Raw genomic sequence first — 16791 nt, 5'->3', positions numbered from 1 at the left:
AAGATATCCTAGGATCTGTGTACAGATTAAATTAGAGGTATATCAAAATGATCCAAACAAGAACTAAAGTTGGGGTCAGGAGACATGTTCACAAGGCCGCAGGTCCTCAGAATGGGAAGCTGTGGGCTCCTGGGCGGGGACCGACCCATGGGAATGGTTGCCAGCCTTGAGTTTAGTTCTGGTGCTCCGAACGTAGAAGGGTGGATAGGTACTTGGAGCAGGTTCAGAGTAGAGCTGAAGATTGAAGTCCTCTACTTTAAAGGTAGCTGGTGCTGAAGAGTTATCTCCTTAGAGCAGATGGAATTGGGAGAAAGGAAATTGAAAATGCACTGACTGAAAAGGCACTGGAACATTATTGAGTTCCCCAATATTCATTAAGCAACATCTTCTTAGGAAATTCCATCGCCCTCATGTGCTAGCATGTAAACAAGACAGAGTCCCTGCCATCATGGAACTTACTTTCAGTAGGGGAAACGAAGCAGACAAATGTGATGAAATATAATGCATATGAAGTAGTGCTAACACTTATGTGTGCCTTAAAGAATTATAAAGTGAGATGAAGAAAGAGCATGGCTAAGATATTATTTACTAAACCTTTCTAGTGCTTTGCTAGTCCTTCCTAATATGAGAAAAAAATGTTGCTGGAAGAGGCGGTCAGTTTTTGCCTTTAAATTAAGACATTTTGAGATGATTGTAGGTTCACATGCAATTGTAAAAAAAAAAAAAATACAAGAAGATCTTGGGTATCCTCTACCCGGTTTATCCCAATGATAGCCCCTTGCTAAACCCTAGGGCAGTATCACAACAAGCGTATTGATATTGACATAGACAAGATTCGTGACTTTCCTATCGTTTCGAGGATGCTGCAGGTTGCTCCATCACCATGCCCACCTCACCATCTCCTCTCTTCCCTTATCTCCTGGCAGCCACTCATCTGTTCTTCATTTGTATACTTGTGTCATTTCAGAAATGTTGTATAAGTGGAATCAGAGTATATGCAATGTTTTGGTTTGGCTTTTTTAGCTCAGCGTAATTCTCTGGAGATCCATCGAAGTTGCTGTGTATCAGTGGTCCGTTCCTTTTTCCGAGCAATAGTTCACGGTGTGGTTGTACCACAGTTTCTTTCCTCTGTGACCTCTTCAAGAACATTTGGTGTGTTTTTCCCCTCAGTTTGAAGCTATTACAAATAAAGTGACTTGTAAAAGATTTGCTTGAATATTGAGTTTTCATTTCTTGGAGATAAATGCCCAGGAAAGCAATCACTGATTCGTAAGTTAAGCTGCATTTTTAGTTTCTAAGAAACTGCCAAACTTTTCCAGAGTGGCTGTACCATTTTACATTCCCACTAGCAATACATAAGTGATTCCGTTTCTCTGCATCTTTGCCACCAAATGTTGGTGTTGCTATTTTCCTTTTTAACTTTAGCCATTCTGCAAGTATATAATGACAGCTCCTGGTGGCATTATTTTGAATTTTCTGAATGGATAATGATGCTGAACAAAATTCAATGAGGTTATTTGCCTCTTCAGAAAAAAAAAAGTTTCTTTATGTCTTTTGCCCATTTTCTAATTGGATTATTTGGGTTTTTTCCCCCTGAGGTTTTGGTAGTTCTTTATATATTTTCAATACTATTCCCTTTTCAGATATATGGTTTCCCAATATTTTCTCCAAGTCCATGACTCATCTTTTTAAATCATCTTCAAAGGAACTTTTGCAAAGCCAAGAATGTTTTTATATTAATGGTCTAATTTATCAATTGTTCCTTTTATGATTGTGCTTTCAATGTTGCTTAAAAACTTTGCCTAGTTATACGTATAAAGATTTTCTTCTATTTTTCTAAAAGTTATATAGTTTTATGTTTGTGCATAAATACATAATCTGTAACTTTTCCTTTTTTGTGTAAGATTTGGAAATAAAGACAGCATCAGACAAATGCTTCTGTCCATTTCCAGCAGCATTTGCTAAAAAGGTAACCTTTTGCCATCCAGTTGCTTTTGCACCTTTGTCAAAGGTCAGTTGGGCATATTTGTGGGGTCAATTTCTGGCTCCTTTATTCTTGCCTCAACTAGGATCGTATAGCCTTAATTACTGTAGCTATAGTAAGTCTTGAATTGCAAGACTGATTCCTCCCATTTTACTATTTCAAAATTAATTTAGCTATTCTGATTCTCTTGCCTTCCCACATACATTTTAGGGTGATCTTCATCTGTATCTACGAAGATGTTCTTGCTAGGATTTTGGCAAGAATTGCATTAAATCTGTCAGTTTGGGGGACAGATAACATCTTTACTGTATTGAGTTCACAAATCCATGAACATGTTGTACCTTTTCACTCTCATTTGGTTTCTTTCATTACCATTTTATAGTTTCCTGCTTACAAATACAGTATGTTTTATAGATTTATAACTATGTATTTTATTTTTCTTACACGATTATAAATGGCATATTTTTAAGGTTTTGAGTTTTCACTTGTTCATTGCTAGTCTATCAGAATATAATGGATTATGTATAAAGTAATTAAAATATGTGATGGAATGTTTAAATAATTTATTAACTTTCCCCCCTGAATATACTCCTCCTATATCAAGCACACTTATCCCATCATTCTTGGCACTTTATAAACCAGTTCTGGAAGTCCTCTTTCATGTCTTTCAAAACGTGATCAAATATGGTGAATGCTGCTGCCAAGTGCCATCCCAGAGAAAGGTAGGCTCATGAAAACATTATGATGTGTCTTCATCCACCTTATTCACCAGATCTGGCACCATGCAACTTCTGTCTATTCCCCAAAGAAAAAATGACCATGAAAGATAAACAGTGTGAATTGATTCTGAATGTTAAGCTTAGGTAGGACAGTGGAACTAAAGATATACTCTTGAAAGGGTACTTCCAGAGCTGGGTCAGAAAGTGGCAAAAATTATGGAACAAGTGTGTTCAAAGTGAATGAGTATTTTGAGGAAGATTAATGTATCTTTTACTGTAATAAAACTGTTGAAAAATGCACACACCATATTTTTGGTAACATCTTATGCTTGCTTTTATCCCAAGACCTTGCTAAATGTAGTTATTAGTTCCAGAACTATTTTTGTACCTTACTTGGGATTTTCTATGTAAATAGTTTCCAAATGGAACAGTTTTATTTCTTCCTTTTGATAGATATGCTTTTTTTTTTCTTGCCTTATTGCACTGGCTAAACCCTTCAACACCATGTTGAGTAAGATTAATGAGAGCTAGGTCATTGGGAGAAAGCATTGAATTCTTCCCCACTAAATATAATATTTGCTGTATTTTGTTGTTGTTTGTTTGTTGATGGTCTTGTAGATCGTATAAGTTTCCTTCTATTCCTAGTTTGCTGAGTATTTTTATCATAATTAAATATTAGCTTTTTCTGTATTAGTTAATAATGCTAATGTTCTTTCTTCTGTAGCTTATTGATATGATGGGTTGATTACATTGATTTTTGAATATTGAACTGGCCTTGCATTCCTAGAATAAGCTTCTGTTGATCACGATACAGTATATAATTCTATTTGTATATTTCCGAGTTATATTTTGTTAATTTTTTATGTCTGTATTCATAAGGGATATTGGTCTGTGGTTTTCCTTTTCTTATGCTGACCTCCTGTCTGCGTTCTTCTCTCCATGTTTAAGAGTCTCATGTTTGTTTCATGTATAATCTCCAGGGCTTTTAGCTGTACTTAGTGGGAAGAATTGGGAAAAGTACTCCTGTTTCCTGGAAGCTGAAGTCCCTTTGGGTTGTCAGGTTTTTGGTATATTATTAAGGAGCTGTAGAATTTGTTATAAAAGAAAAGAAAACTTTGCACTCAAGATTTTTTTTTTTCCATTCTCAGTGAGTGGAAAAATGGGATCCCCCAGTTTACCATGGCTTGATTTGCTTGATTCTAAAAGATATAGAGAAAAGAGATTTGGATCAAGGAAAGAGATGTATAGCCACATGAGCTGTCTGGCATCACTTCTTAAACTTCCTAGGAGAAGAAAGACCCTGTTAGGGTCACCAGAGTGTTTGGGCCCCTAGACGGCCTCTTATTCCAGCCAGTCAGTGAACTCTGCTGTGCCAGTAGCATCCATTGAAACCGTACTACCTGCAAGCTGTCCTTTTAAAAAATATAGCAAAAACATTTGTTGGTACATTTTAGGCATACATAATGATAATACTCATCATCGGGAATTTGCACCTGTGCATGGTACATCTTGGCCCCTTTTCCCCAGCCCCCCGGTCCCCCTCCCCTTCCTATGTACAAAAGCTTTTTTCCATTTTTCCCTTCTATTTTCACTTGTTTTCTTGTCCCTTCCTTTCTCCCTCCTTCCTCTTCCCATTTGAACATTTTCTTCCCATTTCCCAATATCTGTTATACATTTTAGCCCTTATTTCCACTTTCGGTTTCTCACACCAGAGAAACAGTGCAGTAATAATGTATGTCTGATTTATTTCACTTAAGACTATGTTTTCAAGGTCCATCCATTTAGCTATAAATGTCTGAAGCTCTTCCTTCTTTATGGTAGAGTAGTACTCCATTGTATAAAAAAAAAATCTTTATCCATTTGTCAGTTGGTGGGCAATTGGGCTGTTTCCAAGATTTAGCTATTACAAGCTGCAGCAAGCTGTTCTTAACAGCAGATATTCACACAGAGGAGCTCTAGGCATGCTGCATGCCTCTGGTCACTTGTTACATTGTTATATGTCACAGGGGCGCTGAAACTTAGGCTGGGGGAGAATTTGCCCTTTGCCATATGTAGGCAGTTGATGTTAGAAGCTAGCTTTTCAAAAGACCAGCAGGAATCTTTCTGGGCTGAAAGAGCTGGTAACTTACAGGGTGCAATAACCCTGGGTCAGTTCTAGGAGTCAGGATGCAGAGCTTGGCAGCCAGCAGATGGAATTCATAGAAAGCAGAACTTTTTAAACCCTTAGAACTCAGGCCTGCCCACTGAGCCCAATGGCCCCCAAACCAGAAGCCACACATGTCCCCAAGACTACTGCATTAGGGGCATTAGGCCACCCTTCCAGGATAATTAATAGTGCAACTTTTTTGAGATAGGGTCTCTCTACATAGTTCAGGCTGGCCTTGGACTATGTAGCTCATCTTGGCCTCAAATTCGTGGTGATCCTCCTGTCTCAGCCTCCCAGGTGCTGGGAATTACAGCTGTGTGCTGCTCTGCCTAGCTAAAAGCACAGCTTCTAATCAGCACATGCAAACTGGGGACAGATGACCAGGGAACCTTCTTCTAGCTCACTGCTTGCTCTCGGTGGGTGCTGAATCTCCCAAAAGTGCTCTACAGGCCTTGCTAAGCAGGTGCTGGCTGCTGCTCTCAAAGGCTCCTTCAATCTGCCTTGTCCAGGAACTCTTATGACCACGGCCAGACATCCAAGAAGGACAGTTTCAGGTGTGCCACTAGGGCCCTGTGCTGCTCCTCAGCTGAGAGCCAGTGGCCTCATGCCTGCAGCCCCGAACAGAACACGTTGTACAGCAGTGCTGACCCAACCGGGAGCTGTAGGCTGGGTCACAAGCACCAGCTCTGCTGTTTCTTAGCTGTGTGACCTTACGTAAAAGACATCTGCCCTCACCTGGGCTGCAGTGCAGTTTCCCTATCTGAAAGAGTAGAAGACTTCTGTATCATTTTCCTTTTGCTGCTATAATATATTGCAGCACACTTAAAACAACACAAATTTATTATCTTTGAATTCTGGAGGTCAGAAGTCTAAAATGAGCCGTGGGGTTAAAATCAAGAGATGAGTGAGGCTCCTGGGGAAAATCTGCTTTCCTCTCTCTCTCTCTCTCTCTCTGAGGGGCCCCCACTCTCCACTTTAAACGGTGAGCTTATCTCCTAGGCCTTTTTAGGATTTCAAAGAAGTATGGCCTAGGGGTAGAGCACACAGCCATTCATCCAGGGAACTGACAAACCACAGGGTTCTAACAGTGCCTGGTTTCAAAGGTCCTTCTCCATGGCGATGTTTTTAGAAACAGCAGATATTTCTTTCTATTCTTATCTTGCTGTCAGTTTACTTTAGCAAATATTTACAAGCACCTACTGTGGGCCCGGGGATTGAGTAAGGAGGAGCACGTGAACTCAGGGAGTGATCCCCAGAGCACAGGCTAAAGTGAGCATAGTTCAAGGCAGGAGGTAGATAACTTCCATCAAAACCAGAGGCAGATGACTTCCTTTCTGCCTGGGAGAATGGGCATGCTGCAGGGGTAAGATGTGAGCTAGAGCTTATGGGGTGAGGAGGAGTTAAGGTAGCGGAGAGGGATACTGCTGGGGACAAGGACTACAGGGCCGGGTAGGCTAAGACAGGAAATAGGCATGCTCAGGGTGGCAGCAAGAAACTGTACAGCCTGGCCGAGGAGAGAAGTATGCCAGCCCATACCTGTGCAGCCACTGAAAGATGAATATCTTTCCCTCACACATAATGACTACTTTGGTTTTCCCTTCACTACATTAATATAGGCTCTTGTCATTGCCATGTGCATTTGTGCACTTCAGTTTCTTTTTCAGATTGCTTAGTGTTGTGGGTTAAATTGTGTTCATCCTGAAATATAGTAAAGTCCTAAGCCACTCCCAGTACTACCTGAGAAGGTGACCTCTTTGGGGATTGAGGTCTTTGAAGGTGTAATTAAGTTAAGATGAAGGCATTCAGGTGGGCGCTAGTCCAGCAGGACTTAATGTCTTTAGAAGCAGAAATTTGGACAAGACACACAGGAAAGAAAGCCATTGGGCCGTGGATGCAGAAATTGGGGTGGCAGCTGTGAGCCAAGGAATGTCAAGGTTTGACAACCACTCTTCTCCCCAGTAGGTTCCAAAGGGAGCATGGCTTTGCCTACACCTTGACTTCTGACTTATTTTTCAGAATTATGAGATAATATGTTTCTGTTGTTCTAAGCGATCCAGTTTGCGGTAGTTTGTTATAGCAGCCCTGGGAACTAGTGTGCCTAGGATGTGCCAGGCCATGTGCTAGAGGAATTTGACTTGGATTCTACCCAAGTCTTTAGTGAAGGCCAGGTGTTGCTGTGGAAGTCACATCACAGTGGCTACTAGGTGGTCTCTGGGGGGATTGATCATCGGGAACCCTTGGTTTCTGACCTATGGGCAGGGGCCAGAGTGTTGTGGTTTGGGAGGCAGAATGTAAGCAGAGACTTTCTGATTCTTCCAGGGATTCCCCAGCACAGCCAGTAGTGGCATAGTTAACCATTAGAAGATGGGAGCTGGACTGGAATCACAGGGTGCCAGGCAAAGGGACTTGAATTGATTTGTTCCAATAAATGATAGCTGGTCATTTTGCCATGAAGCACTATGTGCCTGGCCTAAGGTCACTATGCCAGGAGCAGGGAGGACTTGAACCCAGATCTTGAATCTCACATCAGGACTAAGAGTTCAGATTCTATGGTTCTGATTTTTTAAAGTTTTCTTTGGGGCATAGAATTTTAACTTAAACCATTGGGCAAAGAGATTACAAAAGAGAAAAAGCAAAAATGGGGCATCTCAGGAAAGGCTTAAAAAAATAATTAACACAACTTTTAAAAAAATCCTATGAATGTTTAGTTTTGCTGTGTGTTATTGAAAAGAAAAAAAATGTCCCCAGTGGATGGGAAACTCCAGCTCCTGACCAAGCTCAGGCACTGTTAGTGGAGTATTGAATTTATAACAGCAGCCATTCCATGACCTCAGACACCACCAAGTTATCATTTTCACCGTCTTCTGACTTTCCTGTCCTTTTGCAGGGTGAAGTAAAGCAACCAATGTTGTTTCCATTAGATTCCAGCTTTCTAGGTTTGCTTTAAATCACAAGTGTGGAATGCCGGTAGGTTCATTGTGGCAGATAACGATGCATACATGGCATCTCAGTGGCTTTAAATCAATATCTGTCCTACAGGGTCCAAAGAATGTCACCCACAAGGCCTGTATCTCCCATGAGCATCCTTTGTGTTGAGTGTCCTTGAATGTAATTTCTGTCAGTAAGGCATAAAGGAGACATGAGGAAGGATCATTTTGCTTGGCAGCACACTGCAAGGAAGAGGGAGGAGGTTGTCTTTGTTATTACTATTATTGTTTCTTGGGTTCGTCCAGCAAAGAAAGGCTGTGTGGCTTTCAGGTGTCTCTCAGTGCCAGTGCCTCCTGTAACCAGTGATCAGTGTCCTGCCATTTTGAAATGGCAGAGGTGGCAGCATTATGAAATTATTGTTTGCCATGCTGGGCACCAGAGACCAGCTTCGCAGAGAAATTGACGTTCTTGTTTTCTTTCTTTGCATCATGTCTTGTAATTGCTCATGAGTTGTCACTTTAACAAACTGTCGCCCTGAAGTGGGGTTGCTCCATCCAGTTCTGGGAAAAACAAGGTTAGAAGACCAGAAGATTTTTGTCAACAGTGAGTAAGTGGGATTAGCTAAACCAATATTGAAAAATGCTTTGCACAACCCTCGATGGCTCGCATTACTTGTGCAAAGATGTGCTCTTCCAGCTGTCTTTGGCTCGGATACAGTTAAAGTTACACCAAGACCTTTGTTATATAATCCTTCCCAGTTATGTAAGTAAGGGTCCTGCTTTTTCTTGTCCTGGTTTACATCGATTGAAATGGGGATAGAAGATAGCAAAAATTCATAGTCTCCTGTAATAGCCAGAGCAGTGATGTTATTGACTAAAGCACATTGGGACTGTCTGTCCTGTGATACTGTGTGCAGGATGAACTGCGTGTACATGTGAGCAGTTTGTTTAAAGCCTCCAGTTTCACAAATACTACCCTACAGATGAGAAACTTGAAAGAACTGGCTACCAGATTCTGGTATATAGGAACCTTCTGGCTAGCTGGTCAGAAACCTGGAGTCACAGAGATGAGAAAGTTCAATAAAGTAGTGAGTTTTATGGCTTCTGTGAAGTCACTCCCATGAGTTTTCCCAGATACAGTTAGGAAGCATTACACCCTCAGGGCAGGTAGCATTCTCGGGACTCAGGGTCTGTGCTTACCTACCTCTCTCCTGTGGAGACTGCTAGCACCTATTCCCAGCTTGGACCCATCCCAGCTCTGGCAGATGTCAACTCAGTAGCCACCATTTGCTGCCCTGCCCGCCCCGCAGCCGGTCGATGTGAGTTGACTTATAAATCAGTGACCCCTTTGTTCCCGTCTGCCCAGCCTTGGAACCATGGAATCATAGCCACCTCTGCCCCTGCCCCTCAGAGGCAGCCCTGGAAAGGCAGGTCCCCACCAGTGCATACTACATAGCACTGGGCAGCCATGCAGTTGCTTCTGCTTCTGCCTTCAGATGCTAGGAAGGTTCATGTAGAGCTTGAGTCCCTGGCCAGGACCTTTGGAATAGCCTGTGGTGCTCATGTCCTGCTCTCATCAAAGCTCAGAGTCGGGGGATAGGAGGCTACCCTTCTCACTCTTAGTCGTACCAGCAGGCAGTCAGATCAGATCTTCACTCTGTCCCATCCCCACATCTTGGGTCCTGCCTTGTTAGCTCCTCCAGCCCCTTCTACAGGCCTGGACTTCTCCTGACTACCAGAATTCCATGTGGCCAACATGACCCAACAGCCCAGCTAGTATCTCTCTTGGCAAAAACCATAGTAATTTCTGCAAATACAGACACTCTTTGACTTATGATGGGTTTATATCCCAATAAACTCATCAGAAATTGAAAATACTATCAGCCAAAAAAGCACCTAGTCTGTTGAATATCCTAGTTTAGCGACAGAGTACTGCACACTGTGGAATGTCAGTTGTTTCCCTCATGGTCACGGGGCTGGCTAGGAGCTGTGGCTTGCGGCTGCTGCCCAGTGTCCTGGAAGAGGACCGGACTGTGTATCACTTGCCTGGGGAAAGATCCGAATTCAAAGTATAGCTTCTATGAGATATGTGTCATTTTTTGCACCATCTAAAGTCAAAAAAAAAAATCCTAATTTGAGCCATTCCAAGTCCATGTATACTTCCTAAGAATCAAGTTCTAACACCAAAAGGCTTTATGGGAATTTTTAATTTTTTTTCTTTGTACTTTTTCTATCATGGCCAGTGGTCTAATGTATCCCCCTCCCCATTGGAAAGGAAAAAAATATTTTAAAATAGCAGTTTGGGATAAAGAAAAAAAAAACAATTCATCTTTTTTTGTTCAATAAAACCAAAACAACAAAACCATCCAAAATAAATCAATGCAAGAAAAAAAACAACAAAAAAACAGCAGCTTGCTCCTTCTCATCAAGTAATAAATGGCCTCTCACAGGTGAGGTAGTGTGAGATGTTATTGTCAGCCTCAAACCCTCATGGTGCGCTGAGCTGCTCGGGACGTGCCACTCCAGTGGACAGCGGGGAGGGGACGTGCATATGAGAAAAGAGATGCGAAAGTACTTTATAAACAGGAGCTATTATTTTTTAGCAAAAAGCAGAGACCTTCATCACATTGAGAGAGGGCAGAACATTGTAACGATGGTTATCCAATCCAACCTAGAAAGAGGAAGACTCCACTACCTAAGAACTCAGGTCCATGTTGTCTGTTCATAGAATATGCATGTATGGGCCCGACCATGTGCCTGGTGCGGTTCTTGGGACCTGGGGCCCATCAGTGAAGAAAGCAGACACAAATGTTTACCCTTGAAGAACCTGGCGAGGGAGACAGATGAGAAACAATAAATGAAAAACAAGTTGCCAAAGTGATAGTAACCATAGATAGCACTGATATAGTGCTTAGTGGCCGGCAAACGTTTAAGCCCTTCATGTATGATTAACCCCATTTATTTCCTGCTGGGAAGAGATGGATGGGTGGTAGTAGGTGTTGTCATTAACCACACCTCTGGGAGGAAAGTGAGTTGCCCAAGGTCACAGGGCTAGGGAGTGCTGGATTGGAATTTGGGCTCCAATAGCTTGGCTTCCTCATGGAGATGTCCAAGGCTCTGAGAGCTGGTGAGACCAGGAAGAGAAACAGAGTCAAGGTAGAGGTCCTGCCCTGCAGCAGATTCCTTCCCTCCCTCCAGCCCTTCTGCCCTCCCTTCCTCCTTTCCTTCTGAAACAGGGTCTCAGAATTGCTGTCCTCCTGCCTCAGCCTCCCTGAGTGCTTGCATGTAAGCATGCACCACCACACCCAGCTTAGCAGACATTTTCTGAGTGCTGTGTGCTTGTGTTGCATTTTGAGGCCTGCAATACAGATGTGAAAGGGGTATTAATCCCTCTGCGGAAGGGCTTACCGTCCCAGTAGGTACACAGACAAGGGTGGCATGGACATATCAGCTGACCATGTGATAGCCTGGTGGGACACACCTCCTCAGTTTCCTAGGAGAGCAGAGATACCTCATCAGGAAAGCATTGGTCTCCATGACACTTTGGTTCTGGACCCACGAGTTAATGGTGTTGGGTGCCTTCTCTTTTCCTGAGGAGCATGGATCAGTGGCACAGTACCCTCTCTCACACCAGGGCACCTGGAGGTGGGCGCCTGCTGGATCCCAGGGCCATCTGCTCCTGTGGTGAGACTCTGGGCTGGCTGGGGTGTGTGCTGGCTGCTCGTCCCCCACTGCACTCATGAGGCAGGGTCACTTTCAGGTGATGGCGACAACCTGCTCTGTAAGTGCCTGAGCTGTAGCTCATTTTTGCTCTTCCAAATGTTCTCTCTCGGGCCTGGGGCAGCTCTTTGCCTTCTCCTGCCCACACCTATGTGTGGTCCTCCATTCCAGACATGGCAGAGCACTGGACAGGGAAAATTCACGCCTGTGCAGGAAAACCCCATGGAAGCTTATTTCCTGCGGGGAAGGGACCTGTGGTGTTTGCTCCTGGCCCAAATAACAATACATTTACCCCTTGGCCCCTCTGACTTCTTAATTAACAAGGCTGTGCTGTAGTGTACATTTGGGCGAAGATGAATCCCATTTGTCTTATGACAGATTTTTTTTTCCTCCCATGTATATGATTCCACAGCCACCATAATAGAAAAGTGTTTTATCTACTGAACCACTTTAATCCCGTGGTCAGAATCCGCGGTGTTAACAAATAGTCTTCTACCGTAGGGTTTTTTTGGTTTATTTTGTGGTTTTGTTTCTCTGCTTCTTCTGTCCAACAAAATCCTTGTCTAAGCCAGAGTTGTCTGCAGTGTTGGCGTGGCATTCGGGAGTCTGGTGTCTTGAGGGAGGTTTGTACTCACTGTGGCCACTGCTCTGATCTCTTTTCCCTTGGACTTAAGTGCAAGAGAGTGGCTGTCCTCACTCACCTCACCCTCTCTTCCCTCCCCCTCTTTGGAGCAGTTGAAAGATCCCCTTGATGAGGGCTGCAGTGGTGGTTTAGGTTGCTTATTACAAGGCCTAGGCCTGTGCCAGGTGCTTATTATATGACTATTATTTCCTCCAGTCCTTGAACCATCCCATTTTGTGATTGAGAAAACACAGGCTCAGAGAAGTACAGTAACTTCCTCCCAGGTACACAACAGGAAGTAGGAGAGCAAGGACTTCTTAAACCCAGATTTTTTTGGTTTCTTTGTAATGACCCCATAGGATATTTGGATTCGGAAGTAAATTTCTTCCATGTGTTAGATTAGTTTTGAAGAAGTTCTCTTTTGTGGGGAAATGAACTAAGCCAGTCTTCCCAAAGACATCCTTTTAAAAACACTCCCAGTTTCCTATAAGCCGTGCTTTTTTATTCCTGTGATTAAGAGGAGGCAAGATTGACAATATCCCCTAGTGAAATAAGAAATTTCTTCAAATCTATTTGTTATTACTCTAAGCAGGTTGAAGATCGTGTAATGTTACAGCGGGGCTCTGTCTTACACATAAAGAATGAAACATATCATTTAACTTTATATTTTAAAACGGGACTAGGCTAGTGGGCCATCGTTATACCCTGGTGTCCAGGAACATCTCGGGGGCTCATCAGCGAGTTCTAGAGCGTCCCACAAACCCAAAATGTCTGTCTCACTGAGATTTGCTAATGAGAGGTTCCTCTTTTTCATCAGCTCATCAAAGGACATGATCACTCCATTAATTTCCTATGTTGCATGACAAATGGCTGCAATCAGTGGCTTAAGACAACACACATTCATTATCTCTGTTTCTGAGGGTCAGGAGGCTGAGGAGGTGTGCTCCTGTCTCAGCAGCTGCTGCAAACAAGGTGTCAGCCACTCCCTGGAACTGGGTTCCTCTCCCAAGCTCATGTGGTTGTTCAAGAATCCAGCTCCATGCAGTTAGTAAGGACCAAGGTCCCTGTGTTCTTGGTGGTCCCTGTCATCTTGGGGCTGTTCTCAACTGCTTAGGGTCTACCATAGTCTCTGCCATGTGGCTTCTGTATTGAAGAGAAGGGAAGATTTACAGATCATGGCTCATTGGGGGTCATCTTAGCGTGTCTGCCTCAGTCACCTCTAGACGTTCTGAAGAATCCCTGCTGTAGAACGTTTGACAACCACACAGTGACATCCTGCACGTATTTGGCAGTAACTGACTGGTTATATTACCTCATAGGAAGAAACCCCCCATGACCGAATGGAAGAAATGGATTTCTTATTTTATGTAGCTGGAGCAGGCGCTGTACAGGGAGTCCAAGTGACAAAGTGAGGGAACCCTGCCTATTCTAGGCCATGGGGAAGACGACTCACAGCAAACCCATATTAGTTTATGTTAGGATGACAGCCACATCTGCTCTATTTTTTGATTTGTGTTTGTTTTGTTTGTTTTTGGTTCCGGGGATCAAACTCGGGACCTTGCGCTTTCGAGGCAGGTGGTGAAACCACTGAGCTAAATCCCTGGCCCCTCTGCTCTATTTTTTGAGACATAGAAGGTCTTGGTTTGGACAAATGGTCAGCCAGACCCAGTAACAGCTTAAGACCTCTTCATTCTTGGGTGCTGAGGGATACCAGCATGTTGACTAAGATCACTTTTGCTTTTCTTGGAGTCAAGTTCAGAGTTTCTAAAGAGAAGTTAGAAATCGAATGTGACTTGGTCTGTGGTAGAATTTAGTGGGCTATTCCTGATGTTGCTGTATCTTCCAGTGCATTTACTTAGGGTACTTGCTAGGACCTCCATAACAAAATACCAGAAACAGTGTGGCTCAAACAGCAGAAACTTCATGTCTCACCATGGTAGAAATGAGAAGTCAAGGTGTGGGTAGGGGCTGTGCTTCCTCGGAGGGAGCTAAAGAAGCACCGATGGAGATCTGTCCCTAGTCTCTGGTAGCTCCTTGGTCTGCAGCAGAGAACACCACTCTGCCCGATATTTCTTTGAGCTTCTGTGTTCAAATTTCCCATTTTCATGAGGATGCCGGTCACTGGATTGGGCCCCACCCTACTCCAGTATGACCATCTTAGCTAATTCCATCTCGGAGGATGCTGTCTCCAAACAAGGCACCAGTTAAGACTTCAACATAAATGGGGGAGGGGAGGTCCACAGTTCAACCCATAACAGTTAATTAAAACATTTTCTGTAAGCCCAGCAGGGTGGAGCACACCTGTAATCCCATCACTCTGGGCGCCTCAGGAAGGAGGATTGAAAGTTTGAGCCCAGCCTGGACAACTTAGTGAGAACTTGTCTCAAAAAAGAAAAAGAGCTGGGGATGTAGCTCAGTATAAAGGCCTTGGATTCAATCCCTAATGCCATAAAATAATAATAATAATGAGGAGGAGGAGGATGCAGGGGAGGAGAAGGAGCTTATAATTATACTATTCAAGCAAGTAAATAAAAAGTCTCTCTGGTAGATTGATGGTCTGAAATTACGCCCCCCCCCCATCACTTGGAAATTTATCATTCTCACCGGAATGGCATCCTTGCCTTTTGGACTTAATCTTAGAAATAAATTTATTCCCATTTTACGTCTAATATTGGGGCAGCCATAAACCTATCTCTGGTATGGCATACATGTCTAGGAGCCAGCTAACTGACAGTCTCACCTGTAATGTGAGTGTGAGACAGAAAATCAGGGTCACAGAGGAAGTAGAAAAAATTCTGAGAATAAACTCCTCCGGAGAGCCCGAAGTACTTTCAGTCATACCCTTTTAACCTTTACTTTGCACCTAATTCTGTCTCACGTTTAAAATCTAAGTTTCTAAGTTTGCAATTAATGCCATAGTAGAAGACTGAATATCTACATAAGGTAAACTGAGTCCAGCAGGTGACACCAGGGCGTGGAGGGGAGAGCAAACTCACAAGCCCTAAAAAGCAATTCTAAGCCAGATCTACTTCAAATGTTATTTCCGTTATGTTCCCTTCATCGATAGCCTTCCTCTGGAGTACTGTATAGAAGGCCACAATCAGTTCTCAGCTGTTTTCTAACACAATTATTTGTGTACATATTTCAGTCTCCCCTACAAAAGGATTGTAAGAGCACAGACATGCTCTCTTGTGCCTAGCATAGTACCTGGCATATAATAGATGCATCAATGAATCATTAGCAAAGACCGAGTAACTAAAAAAATAATAAAATATGAGCAGGGTGGTGTGTCAAAGCATTTGGGGCAGAAAACAAATTCTGATATTTACTTTTTGAAATCAGTTCTTTTACGAAATCTAAAAACTTGCTTTTCCTTGGGTGTTTAAGAGCTGCTCTCAGATCTCATTATTTTATTTCTAAGCCTAGCAGTTCCTAACAATCACTTTTAAAGGGACCTTTTATTAATGTTTGGTCTGATTTGCAAACTTAGTTAATTAAACTCCTTTAAACATTTTAAACTGCATTTGTAAAGGAAATCAAACTTACTAAATTTATAAGTACTCAATTGCCTGACTCAACAAACAAGCCTCCCAGAGCACTTAAGCAGTTCTTATAAATCTGATTAAGCTTATAAGTATGTTACACCTTATGGTCTTTTAAAACTTTCTATATATATGACCTTAGTGAGATTATTTTGGGTACCGGGGATCGAACTCAGGACCTTGTGCTTGCCAGGCAGACACGGTGCCACTGAGCTACATCCCTGGCCCACCTTAGTGAGCTTTTTGCTTCAACTCAAAGAGTAAGTCCTTTGTGTAATCCACATTTGAAGTTAATATTTCAAGGCTGATTGTTACTCTAATAGGCCAGTTCTCAATTGTAATAAACATTTAAAATACTAGATCTGCATTGATTTCTTATTTTAAAGATTATTCTATGGATTCTTAAGCACCTCTGTGCTTTAGAATTTCCCTGGTGTTAAAAGATGCTCACCCAAATTGTCCACAAAGGAAAAAGTCTGTCTCCCATGAGGCCCTTTTCCCCTCCGCCTCAAGTTCTTCTTCAAGTCAGGGATCCTTGCAGTCATCTCGCCAGCGTCCAGCAGAGCCTGGACTGTCCGGTAGAATTTTCAGAATTCCCTATCAGGCTGGAAGGGGCTGGCAGCCACCACACCCAGGCTCTGGCTCATCATCTTCACAGCTGCCTTCCCAGTGAGCAAGGACAAATGGAAGGCAGTGGAGTCTGGCTCTGAGGCCCGGGCGGTGGTCTATACCCCACACACCCACTTTCTCCTCTGGAGCCCAGACATCAGAATCCCCACCCCCAGCATTGCCAGGTTCATCTTTGACCTCAGTCTTGCAATGTCTTTCCTTAAGCAAAGATCCTGCCAAATGGCTCAAAAGTGAATTTCAGAGCATGAGCCTCCATTGGAAAATTATAATCATTCAAGTTGCTGAAAATAATCAGACAGGTATCCAAATCTGGCTGTCAGTTTCACGTTTTCTCCCTGGTGCTGTTGATGAAACCAGGGCTTCTTGCATGCTAAGCAAAGCACTCTACCGCTGAGCTATATCCCAGCCCTTGTTCACATCTTTAAAAATTTGAGCCTGTGTGTGTGTGTGTGTGTGTGTGTGTGTGTCTTATAGCAACAGTGAGGCCACGTTCCACAGTTG

The 16791-nt window shown here is 43.0% G+C and overlaps 1 protein-coding gene and 1 long non-coding RNA gene across 16 annotated transcripts in view; one reads left to right on the top strand and one right to left on the bottom strand.

Annotated features, from left to right (window-relative positions):
* The window catches only part of Foxn3 (forkhead box N3), a 406647-nt gene that overhangs the window by 329811 nt on the left and 60045 nt on the right, over positions 1 to 16791 (top strand). The gene's annotated exons all lie outside the window — the stretch shown is intronic.
* LOC147822802 (uncharacterized) lies at positions 7638 to 16575 on the bottom strand. The gene is made up of 3 exons (XR_015444952.1): positions 16112 to 16575; positions 11185 to 11269; positions 7638 to 10900 (listed from the first exon to the last, which is right to left on the bottom strand). It is a non-coding gene; the product is annotated as an uncharacterized LOC147822802 (long non-coding RNA).

The sequence above is a fragment of the Heterocephalus glaber genome, unplaced genomic scaffold (genome assembly GCF_053883595.1).
Source record: "Heterocephalus glaber isolate CG9 unplaced genomic scaffold, H.glaber_assembly_v1.0 deba00001608, whole genome shotgun sequence".
In the NCBI taxonomy this organism is placed as follows: Eukaryota; Metazoa; Chordata; class Mammalia; order Rodentia; family Bathyergidae; genus Heterocephalus; species Heterocephalus glaber.
This window is presented reverse-complemented; position numbering and strand designations above follow the sequence as displayed.